Source organism: Canis lupus, chromosome 3 (genome assembly GCF_011100685.1).
Source record: "Canis lupus familiaris isolate Mischka breed German Shepherd chromosome 3, alternate assembly UU_Cfam_GSD_1.0, whole genome shotgun sequence".
NCBI lineage: Eukaryota > Metazoa > Chordata > Mammalia > Carnivora > Canidae > Canis > Canis lupus.
In genome coordinates this window covers 16,301,001-16,313,320 of record NC_049224.1, presented here as the reverse complement: position 1 = coordinate 16,313,320, position 12,320 = coordinate 16,301,001, and the positions used below count along the sequence as shown (strand labels likewise).

Sequence of the window (12,320 nt, the reverse complement as noted above, 5' to 3'; positions counted from 1 at the left end):
ATCTGATCATGTCTGTGGAGTGCTTTGAGGCCTTTGGAACAAAGGTATTCCACAAATATATATTTCTAGGTATATTTGTCTATGTGTGAGTGTGTGTGTGTGTGTGTGTGTGCGCGCGCGCGCACTCTTTCTCTTGAGTAATAGGACAGAAAGAGAATTTCCTACATGACATGCCACGTACATTTCATAGTCTCTGTATGCTGTGTGCTCATATATCTAAACATTTTTACAGGTAAGTTGCTTTCTGTCTTATGAAAAGCGTCTCTTGGCTGCATTGGGGTCTTAAATATCCATGGTACAAACTGGCAGCTTAGTGCTTTTCATTCAGTATCTAGCAGACGAGCAAATCCCAGGGCTGAGCTATTGATCCAGCTGAACTCACAAGCAGTATGTCCTTATTCTTCTGGTTCAGTAGCCTTGGATGTAGTATACAAAATAATTTGCCGCATTCTTCAAAGCGATTTTCCCTTGGGGTAGGAAAAACACGGTTGGAAAGATGCAAAGATATTTCACTACATTCAACAATAAAAGGAACATTTTAAATAAGTTTACTGACATAAAGAAGCCTTCTTGTTTTATGTTTGGTGTTGTTTTTATTTTTACTCTGTATTTCCATAAAAAAAGGCCAAAGGAGTGTAACTTCAATCAAAACCCTTTTAAAATAATTTTAACCAGCCCACTGTAAGCTAATCTCTCACTCTTTTATCATTTGGGGTTTGGGGAAAACAATTTCCAAATCAGCTTTTATTAATGTTTATCACACTATTATTTCTTGCCCCTTTGTTCCTTTTTTCTAACTGATGTATCATATTATTGTCAAAACGTGAAACAGTATTTTTCTGTCCCATATGAAAGACAAACAAGAAGAGAGAAGACAGAGAAACAGTTGGTGGTCACCATGAAAAGAAGAAACATGTCAAGGTCTTTATTTATTACCCCATTCTACTTTTAGAGACACAGGGTTTGAGTGCTCAGGAGGATGACCTGGATGCTTAGTCCAGTAAAGACTTTGAATTTAAATTGGAACTTGATCAAAACTTAAAAGCTAAATGATCAGTGCTGGTCTCTCTACAACTCAGTCCCTCCACCTGTAAAATGACCCTGCGTCATAAAATCAGTGTGAGACTCAGGTTAAAAAAAAAAAAAATGTGTTAAAAGCATTTACCACAATCCTAGAATATAGTAAGCACTCAAAAATAAGTACTTAATATTACGAATGGTAACACCAGTAGCAATAATGGCAGTCATGGGGACACAAAGCTATAGATCAAACTCAAATAAGTCAAACTCTTAAGAAAAATGTTTACTGCCTAGCACATCTTAGGCACTGTCTTAGACATTGTACTAGGCACTGGGGGATACCAATTAAGAAGAATAAGGCATGGTGTCTACCCTAAAGAACTAACTATCTAGTTAAAATGATACATGGGAAATATATTTAACAGAAGACAATTAACGATCAAATGAATAATAAAGGCAATCAAATAGGGGGTTTAGAGAATAGAGTTCATAGAATGGAATAGTAATAGCATTCATTATCAGACAAAAATGCAGAAATAAGACATATATGTATATACACATACATAAATATATTGAGAGAGATTATTTCTCCAATATTTTTATCCACAACTCACACACACATGCAATACACATAAATAGTAAACTGTCAGAAAACATGATCATTGCACCATCATCCAAATATTAAGTAGTTCTGAGAAATCAATCTCTATTTGATGAGCTGAAAGAAAAAAGCCAATCATAAAAAGATAATACAAGCAAGAATTTGAGTAGCCTACGTAACCCATTGTCAAGTATTACATTTCAGTTTGCTTCTGGGAAATGAACTGGGCCAACATAGCTTATATCTATACGAAATGAGGAAGTGGTCCTTTCTTTAAACAAAGGCAACAATTGGGCTGTAATTGAATAATCAGTAGTCTTTTCTGCAGGTGTACAGATAGTGCTCAGAGCACTGAATTGAAGATTTTATGTACAAGAAGAAAGGATGATTATCTAATAATTATCTTAGTGATCATATTAAGTAGGTGTTAATGAATTATTAACAATTTAATTATTATTAGTTTTTTATTACTATTCACAATTTGGTTAAGTTTCAAGGAACCAAGATAAATTTATACTCAGGATGTTCATACTTATTGCTCAGTCTCCTATTATGCTGATATTATCTCATATTGGTGATATTTGAAAATAAAAACTATTTTAAAAGAGATCTAAATAGAATTTAAGTTTACTACTTTAGATTTACTTATACATTAATTCAATAAATGTTTTAAGAGTGGGGACACCACTGTACATATAACACATAGAAAGGGGGACAAGTCAATACATATAATTACAAATTACATTTTATAGAAGAATTGATAAGTAATGAAAAAATGGTATTAAAAAATGAAGCAGAATACTACATGGATAGAGAATCTTTTTAGAACTCTCTTAGGAGATGAAATTTGAGCAGAGACCTCAGTGAAAAGATAGGGTGAACCATGCATGTGAAGCCTATGGTAAGATCATTTTAAGAGGAAGGAATAGGAAGTGCAAGGCCATGATGCTGAAGTGGACTTAAGTCATTTTCAAGAACAGCAAGGAGGCCAGTATGTCTACAGGCCCAGAGAAGTCTAATAAATTGCCTGAAATTTTACGCTGAGTTTTGAATATGAGAATTTGAATTTTTATATCTATACTTGATGAACTTAGTTTTATGTATCCGAAACTGCCACTGACTGTGTTCTTTTAGAACACAGAAGAAAGAAGGTTAAAATTAATTTAAAGTGGTCCCAGGGTAGTAACCTCAGGAACCAGTCACCGTTAAAAGCAAAACCAGACAATAGTCAACAGACATAGCAAACTGCAGAAGTAAACCTGCAATGTCTTAAACTACTTGGAATTATTGGACAGAGAATATATATATCCTACAAAAGACTCCAGGGCCAGAATGATTTTCCAAAGAGTTCTACAAATTTAAAGAAAAAAGATAATTCCCAGGAAAATTACTTTAAGTGCATTTTTAAAATGCTACTTAATTACAAAACCACTGAAAAGTAACACAAAAATTAAAACTATAACAGGAATATTAAATAGGTTGTTTTAGTTTGAGTAAAATGCCTATCTTTTGCAGTCTGATTGACGTGCTAAAATGATTCTAAAACTTCATCTTGGTTTAGTTAGCAATGTCTGCTATGCCATTTTAAAATCTAAGAGAAGTAAAAATTGTCAACAAATACAATAAGTGTACTGAGACCTCTTTCAGACCAATAGTCAACTCTAATGCCTCCATGGGAAAGAGAAAAATTGGGCAAATGATACATACTACAATCTAAAGAAGCAGGAATACAAATGACCAATTAGCAAAAGAACTATGTAATTTCTTTAGTAATAAAAGAAATAAAAATTAAACCAACCATGACACTGTATTAGCCTAGCAAGATGAACAAACAAATAAGAGAAAAAAAAATTCACTCCTCCTCAGCACTAATAAGTGACTAGTCAAAGAGCCATGATCTGGTGACATATAATGTACTTCCTTAGAGTTTCAGACCTCTCCCACATGTGTGACTTACCGAATCTGTTCCCTGTATAATGAGGGAATGCTCCACTGCTTCATCATTATGCAGAACAAAATTATTTTAATGTGACTTCCATCGGTGTTTTAGTCTATATTAGAAAAGATTTAATTATTATCTGGGATGCTTTCCAGTGTTCCAGATAAGTGATACGACTTTTCACAAATGAACTGAAAAGAGAAATCTAAAAGAAATTTCTATTTACCACCATGGATAGGATAGTGATTTCTCAAAATGAGGCCCAGTGATAACCTACGTCCTAACCACACCCATCTGAACCTAGGAATCTGCATTGCTAACAAACTCCCAGGACTTGCTGATGCACACAAGTCTGAGATGCACTGATCCAGAGGAATCAGACAGAAAAATTAATCCATACTGGCACACAACAGGAGTCATAGATGCGCCTCGGAAACCCACGTCTGCAAAAGCAGCAAGCACATGAGGTAAGGCATTGCCACGTGTAAAGGCCCTTGCAAAATCAGCCTGGGAATCCAGAGAATGGCCTCCAAGAATGGGCCCTATGTCTGACCCTGGCAGCTGACTTCCCAGGCAGCTCTATGCACTGAAGCTGAAGTGAACGCAGTAGGACAACTCCAGGCAACTTTGCTCCCCAGCCTAACCCGGTGGGGGCAGCAGGAAGCCAGCTGTGCCATTCCCTTCTGGGCATTTCAGTTACGGCCACCCTTTCAGTCAGCACACAGACACTCTGGCTCAGCCTTTTACCTAATTCTCTCGAAGGTTACAATGGATCTAATTTTCTGATTTTTTGCATTACTGACCTATCTTCTTGCCATCTTCAGTGACCATGAATTATATGCCAATAAAAGATGAAGATGTATTCAAAATAGACAGTACAGAATAAACAATGCATTCAAACTTTTTTTTTTAAAAAAAGAGCTACACATGAGAATCTTTTCTCTTGCAAATATAGACAGATGAATGGAGAATGTGATATTGGACACGATGGTGGCACTCTAACGGCAGTAAAGTATAACTGAGTACCTGTCAGCCTGGTCGTGGCTTGTTTGTTCACACTTTGGGCCAGTTTCACGAAAGGGAAAAACAGAACTGTATTTTTCCATTTGGAGAACTGTAAAAAGAAAATGACATTTTTATTTGTTATATGAATAGTCTCCAATTGTTTCTTAGTTTCTTTGAAACCAGTTTTAAAAAATATTTCTGGGAACATTAATACATTTTCTTAAGTAACAAATTGTGCTTTTATCTATCTACATTTTCAGTTTCTCGATATACAGTGAGGACTTGCAAAATCACTTCAGCATTTCTGCAAAAGCCCAAATGTAAACAAAGAGTAAATACAAATGCCAGGAGTCTGTTAAAATTCGACAAATGTGCCCTCTACCCACTATGCTTTGCTTGAATTGGGTTCTTTGTGTCTCCATTTCCCCTGGCCTTGGCCAAGTGCATTTTGTCTCTCACTAGTGTCCTGATGATGATGACACAATAGTGTGCATTCATCGCAGTGGCATGTGCAGAACTATGGTTCAAGGTTCCGTCATTGTTTCCTCGGGGTAACCATTGCAGGGAGTGAGTTGTACTTGCCCTTAAGGATGAATACTATGAAATTTTGACTCTCTCGATGGCTAAAAGTCTCTTTTGTCCAAAATATTGTTTAATGTAACCATTTTTTTATAGTACAGAAATAGTGCGTGAACATACAACACATTTTAAACAGTACATTAGGGGGGTAAAAGATAATATTATCTTTGCTCTCCCGCCACCAAGATGTTCATGGATTTGGAGAGTTTGGCTAGAATTCACTTTTATCATAATTGTTGTGAAAGGGATATTGAATTCAGAATCTATATAAAACAAGGAAGTAATTCCAAATAGTTGTGTCCGTATTCATCACTGATCACTAAAGGGACTGATTATAAACGTACTGGGAGCCTATCAGGAAGGCTCTGTTGATTTACTTTACATAGATAAACAAGCCACATAAAAAATGAAAGTACAATGCTTACTGAATTGTAAGTGATTAAACATTAATGACTGTAAAGCTTAGTCAAACAGTGAAAGTCTTAAAGTCTTCCACAGTACATCATGTTGAGTGTCAACGGATAAAACAGAATGCCAATATTAGTTGGAATGTTCTTGAAAAGAGTTAAGCTTTGTCAATAGCTATAAATGTACATATGCCAATATCTAAAAATCTATCAATCTCTCCACACTGTTTGTAGAGGCTGGATTAGTCTGGCGGTACCAAAAATATTCTGGTACTGGTTGGCAGTGAAAATTAACAAATCTGTAAGTAATTTTATATGCACTTGTTTATTTTGTGTCATGTGTATGGGTGTCGGTATTGATATAATCATGTATTTATTATGTATACTAAAAGAAGAGATGGGATGAATAAATCAAGTGTTTTTTTTTCTTCTGAGCCTTTCAATAAAGTGGAATGCTATAGTGAAAGCAAGTTTAAACCCATATTGTCAAATATCAAATAATTATTAAAAAGGAAGCAAAAAAAAAAAAAGACAGTCATACATCCTGTTTTTTTTAATCTCAAAGAAGTCCTCTAACTCTGTCCTCAGCCACTTTGGACAATCATGTTACAGGAATAATATATTTGAGTACAGGATAGGTGGCACTGTAATTCCAAATCTCTGTATTGTCCAGTGCCTCTACTTCTGTCACAGATGAATTCATTGCCTTATCTGACAAAAAAAAAAAAAAAAAGGCTATTTGATCCTGCTATTAAAAGTTCATTTCATCAACTTCAAAACAACTCTTTCACACAAGGAACCAAGGGAACAGAGTATTCCCACCAGCGTGGGAAATGCCTGCTGGTAACCATTCAGCAAGCGAGAGCATCATCAAAAAGGTACTGAAGGACAGGGTGCATGGTGCAAAGCATATTTGGAGTATATCTGGGAATTGAAAATGGATCAGGTATGAGATGATATTCAGGAATAAGTTTTAGTTTTATTAGGTGCGATAATGTTATTTTCACAATACTACCATATTTCTCGTGGCAAAGAAGTAAAGCCTTTAAGTAATGAGAGTCTATTTCACTGTTTCTTAATCTCTTCTGGCTTATGGGATTCTGAGACACAGGAAAAGCTAGGGGTCCTTTGACAGAATAGTGCACCTGTGGACCTATGCATACATTTTTTAATGAAGATCAGGGGATTTCTAAACTCCTATTCTAGTTAGTGGGAGAAACAGCCAAATTCACTGATGATGACAATAAGTACTGAATCTGAACGACCATGACATTTACAGGACTTGAAGTAAATTTTACATATTTTAGGATCTGGGGGCCTTTGTGATGACTATAGAGATATGATTTGAAAAAGTGTGGAAAAAAAGCCAATCAAGATGGAAGAAAGGATTCAGAGATACTTAAGGGCAAAGACGATCTTTTTCATGTTATATCCCTGGAGCCAAAAAGCCACCCCTGGCATATGTATGGTAGGCACAAAATAACCTTTGTTGAAAAAAGCAAAGGTTGTGGATAAGCCACCAACTAAATATTCATCCTTATAGTTCTTTGCCTGATGCTAAATGGTTCTTATACTTCTAAGGTAAAGACTCCCCCTTAGATCATCCCCTTTCTTATTCCCTACTGCCTCCAGCAGGGTCTGAGTAGCCTTTGCATTTCTCCTGTTGGTAGGAATCAACCCTGTGGCCATTAGACCATGATCTCTTTTGTATTAAGACAAAATGTTAGGGCCTAAGTACCACTGTAAAATGAAATAATATCTTTAGCGCCGCATTTAAAATAACAACCTGCCTAAAGGCAAAAATATCTTCCCCCTCATCACCCGGTGAATCTATTTCACATTCTGCATTTGTTTGGTGAGCAGTCCCATCCCCAGGCACTGTGAAAGAGAATCATGGGAATGGGATGAGTGTAGAACCTGGGAGAGACAGGCAATGTGGAAATAAACTGTGGTAGGATTAAAGAAAATTTGGCCCCAAAACACAGTCATTAAGTATGCACTGTGTTAATGATGAAGGTGGGGAAGGCAGGCTGGAAAATGCATTTTGATATTTTAAAGATAATCCCCACTTCATCCAGATACTTTAATTTAAAAAAAGCATTTTTACAAAGAGGAGAGCTTTGCCTTTGTAGACCTACTATTTTGGGTATGTCAGAGGGAATCCACATCATATTAGTTTAAAGATTAGAGAAACTATATTTTACTGATATACTTGAAATAATTGCTGGAAAAAATATCCTGAATTCTTTGACATCTTGTGTTATTTCAAATTAAAAGACTTTGGCTTAAAATGTGTGTTAAAGAAAAATTCCACAAGTGAAATGCATATAGTATTGGTACCTTGTAGTATTTTCTCTTAAAGTTAATTGGAGAAATGTTTACATAGAATCATTCACTTTGCAGCAATGTAGAAAAGCTAAGGCTTTGTTGAAAGTTGTCCAGACCCCCCATTGCCACCACTACAACAATTTCAGCTGATAAAAGAATATCATGTATAGGTAAGAAATATGATAGTGGTTGTTGGACTGTTTTAAGTACTAGAAGTTAAAAATTTTAAGTCCTCCAAATAGAATAAATATATAAAGCCTTATAGATAAGATATTCTTCCACAAATTATAGTAGAGTATAAAATAAAAAAGAAATCGTGCACTTGAAATGATCATCTGTGTAACGATATGTCTGAGGATAAGAAGATGTTTTGCAACATTAGACCAGGTTTTAAAACTTTAGATTAGGAGTCAACAAACTAGGGTCTTTGATCCAAGTCCAGCCTGTGGCCTGTGGCCTGTTTTTGCATGGCCCTCAGTCTAAGGATGGTTTTCAAAATTTTAAAGGGCTGTACAAAAAACAAAACAACGAGAAATATGTGACAGAGGCCATATGTAACTTCCAAAGCCTAAATTATTTATTCCTGGCCATTTACAGATATGCCTTGCCAATTCCAGGTTCAGATTCTAATGTACTAGTGGCTAGCCTTCATGCACAATTTTGGATTCAGTTGGAAATGCCACATTATTGTACCAGAGACACCTCTCTTCTTCTGCAGCAATTTGTGCCAGTTTAGAGTCCCCAAAAAGATGAAAAACTTCTCTAGCAATGAATCAAATTCTCAAATTTCTGTTAATATAAATCATACTAATTATATTTGGCTTCCCTATCAGAAGTAATGCTTTAGAAATAAAGTTGTCCAATGAAAATTTTAGAATTGAAAATGTTTTGACATATTTTGAAGAAACATAGATCTGAAGTGCAAAACTCAGACTTTCTGGAGGCACTGAAAAATTCTTATACCCAACTGTAATACTCTTACAGTTGAGAATTCTTCAGAAAAAGCCATATATGTCCATGTGTTTTTAAATATGCAGCTTCATGTGAAGATATTTAAATATTTTAATATAAGAAATTTTCAAAAGTATTCATTCAATTACATAAAATCCTTTTAATGCATTGAATTATCTTGTCAACTAACTTATACAGTTAAGAATTCAAGCTCAACTAATAGAATTTTGTCATTAACATTATTACTATTATTGACACTCTTTCTAAATTATATGCATGAAAATATAACTTATCATGGTATGGTACCAAAAACTAAGAGTGGTCTGGCCATGAGTAGTTAAAGGTTCCTGTATTATAAGCTAATAATATATTTCAGAATGGTCTTTTACACTTAATAGGAATTAATAACATAATTTTAACAAAGTTATTTTTCTCTTTTAGTATATGTGCTGCCGAAGCGAGCACTATTTTTCTCTTTTAAACAAGCCCTGCTTATAATGAAATGTCAAAAATATCTTATTTCTTATAATGTGAAATTATTAATTGTGGTTATATCTCTATTAAAAGTGGTATTTAGAGATAAAAGTATGAGAATGTGTTCTCATAAACAAAAGAAAACAGCAATATTTTTCCTATAGTTCATTTGAAAACTATTACAATTAAAAGAAACTAAATTGTGTTTTGAGAAGTACATTTCATGTAAGCAAGAAATTCTCCTCTATTCAAAAGGTTTTATTAATAAATACACTATTTGCTCTTTGCCATAACTTTCATTTGAGAGGCTCATTCAAGAGGCCCTGAGAAACAGTAACAATATTCAGATCAAATGCTTAGACATTTCATAGTTCTTGAGTAATGAATTACTGCTATTTTGTGTTTTTTGGTAGTCTACTTGAAATCTTTGACAAATTCTACATCAAACAGGTCAAGCCACAAATAATGCCCAAGATCAACTTAAGATCAAGTAAAAATCAATAACTTGTAATATGGATTTGGAAGGATGTGAGTCAATGTAAAAGCCGCAAGATTTTTTTCTTCATTCTTTTAAAACAAATGCACATCTTCTGTGGGTAAAACCCAAAGCAATCTCTTTTAAACCATCTATTCCGAAAGATAAAATACCTCCGAAACAACAAGCCTTTGACATCTGTGACACGGGAGACATGCAGAAGTCATTAAGGGTATCCCGAGGGGGTTCCAACAGTTGCTTCACTTTAGGGTGGGTGTGAGAAGACTTAAAATTAAATTACTTTAAAATAAAGTTAAAGCACTAAGCAATTTCCTGCTTTCGACTCAGTAGGGTTTCCCGTGAGAAAAGAAAGTAGGCAAAAAGTTCAGACAGACAGACAAACATATTTACCCCTAGGTGGAAGGTACAAATTAAATTAGCCTGCTACAAAAGGGAGATGTTTTCTCCTTCTGTTCAGATGTCATGGTAGTGAGGAAACATAGTCTGGGGCCAAGAAAAATGGCACAAATGCATTCATCTGAGCTACCATTCATCCTGATCCAAGGACTAAACAGAACACATAAAAGAACAGCACTGTTGAAGGACTTCCTCTCCCTAGTTACCAAGTTGAGTCTTGCAAAGGAACATGGGAGCAGGGGGTAGGGATCTTTCCAGAATGTTTCAGTGTTGATGGAAGTGTCAGAGGATGTTATGGAGTTAATGACTGAATCTGAAATCACATCAGTGTAATTTCATTCCATATTTCATAGAAAGAGCTGCATTTTATGGTACACAGTATGGTGTGTTTAAAGGTACATTGTGAACTTTCTTTCCCTCTGTAGCTGGAAACCAATATAGGCACTTCCAAAGAGTCAAGTATCTATTATAGTGCCTCATTAATATGCATGTTTTTGGCACTCAGTTTGGTTCAGCTGGTATGCTTTCCAGTATCTCATTCTTTATTTATATGAGACTAGGAGGTGTGACCTATGGAGCCAGTTGGCTGTCATGAATTGGAATATTCATTAAGCCTCATGAATTATGCATTAGACTGCTTATAATACTGAGATCCACATTTGATCTAGCCAGAACTCTCAACTGCTTCCCATTCGATGGAATGATCCACATTTTGGTCAAACTATATATGTGTTCCATATACTGCAGAAAGAGTATTTGTGTATTTGCTACCCAGAAAATCTTAGAGATTTTGCTACTCGTATCTGACTAAGTAGGTTTCATATTTTTTTCATCTTTGAAGGGCACAGCAGACATGGTTCTCCTCTGGCAAACTAGGTTTGAGTAGCATTCTCCTCTACCCTGATTACTATTTCCATCCATTACTGCCCTTGCCTATAAAAGTCACCAATGACTGGTGAGCAGCCTGGATTTACAAAAGATATGTAGCTATCTCCTGGTGATCCACACATAAAAGCAAAGCCAAATATAGGACAGAGAGAGTGCTTTTAAGAATTTCGTTTCTCTTATCTAAAATAAGGAAATCCTTTTACTGATAACCTTACCATTTCTACTGCTTTTTTTTTTTTTTATGGATAGGTATATCCAGGCCACATAAAATCTAATTTGTAGATTTTGCTGATGTCATAAGATTTTATCAAAATTCAAAAACAGCATTTATTAGTTAGGCATTAAATATTCCAGTTTTTAAAATTATGTATCAATACTAAATTCATGTCTTGAAATCCACACCTTGTGAAGCAGAAAGACAAAAACAGCTGAAAAGATCAGCTGGTAAAGATTAATATAATCTCTTGAACATATATCAGCAAGCTCAAGTGTTAAAGGCATTCCACTTTTTTAGATTCGTAGTACAAGCTACCCGAGTTAAAATTTCTCCCCCCAAAAAAAACTGTTTTAAGCAAAAATAAGGTTTTTTATAGTATGGATCTCAAATCTTTGATAACCATCCACTTACAAAAGTTGCTACTCTCTCTTCATGTAGACCTGCCTTGGAAGGATCTCCTATTCAGGGGAGTAATTTTTATGAGTTAAAGGCTAAAACATAATTTAAATTTGGTCCATTCTATTTGTTATATTCTGGAAGACTAAACTAAAGAATCTATAGCCAGCTCTACAAAAGGTCATGGGTGAGTCCTGGGTAAAATAGCATTGTTTACAGATTTTTTAGTGAAGAGATTAGCTGTCATTTATTTTCACATACCTAACTGAGGAGCTTTAGTGGTTCCCAGCAAGAGTGTGTTCTCGTCTCTTTCTTAGCCTGTCACATCCTTGTCAGTTTCAATAAAATTACTTACCTGAATTATGCAAATGAGGTTTTGTTATGTCCAGCTCCCATTATTGTTCATCTCCACTACAGCTGAAAATTCTAGCGGACCCCTTGCTTACACTGTCTGATTCCAGGACTCCTTAGGTCAAGACCTTTCAACCTCAGAGCTTGACTTATGCCACAACCATTTGACAAATCGCCCAGACCCTCACAAAAGCCGGTTGAGCTCCAGAGTGGCTGCTCTCTCTATACACCACTGTTTCTCTGTTTTGACATTTCCTTCTCACTTTTCCTCT

General features: G+C 35.3%; 1 long non-coding RNA gene across 4 annotated transcripts in view; it reads right to left on the bottom strand.

Moving 5' to 3' along the window:
- The window catches only part of LOC102151391, a 298,291-nt gene that overhangs the window by 115,758 nt on the left and 170,213 nt on the right, over positions 1–12,320 (bottom strand). For all 4 annotated transcript variants that reach the window (XR_005356690.1, XR_005356691.1, XR_005356688.1 and 1 more), the window contains 3 exons: positions 4,587–4,674; positions 3,579–3,672; positions 383–467 (listed from right to left, as the gene is read on the bottom strand). This is a non-coding gene — a long non-coding RNA (uncharacterized LOC102151391). The remainder of the gene's footprint in view (positions 1–382; positions 468–3,578; positions 3,673–4,586; positions 4,675–12,320) is intronic.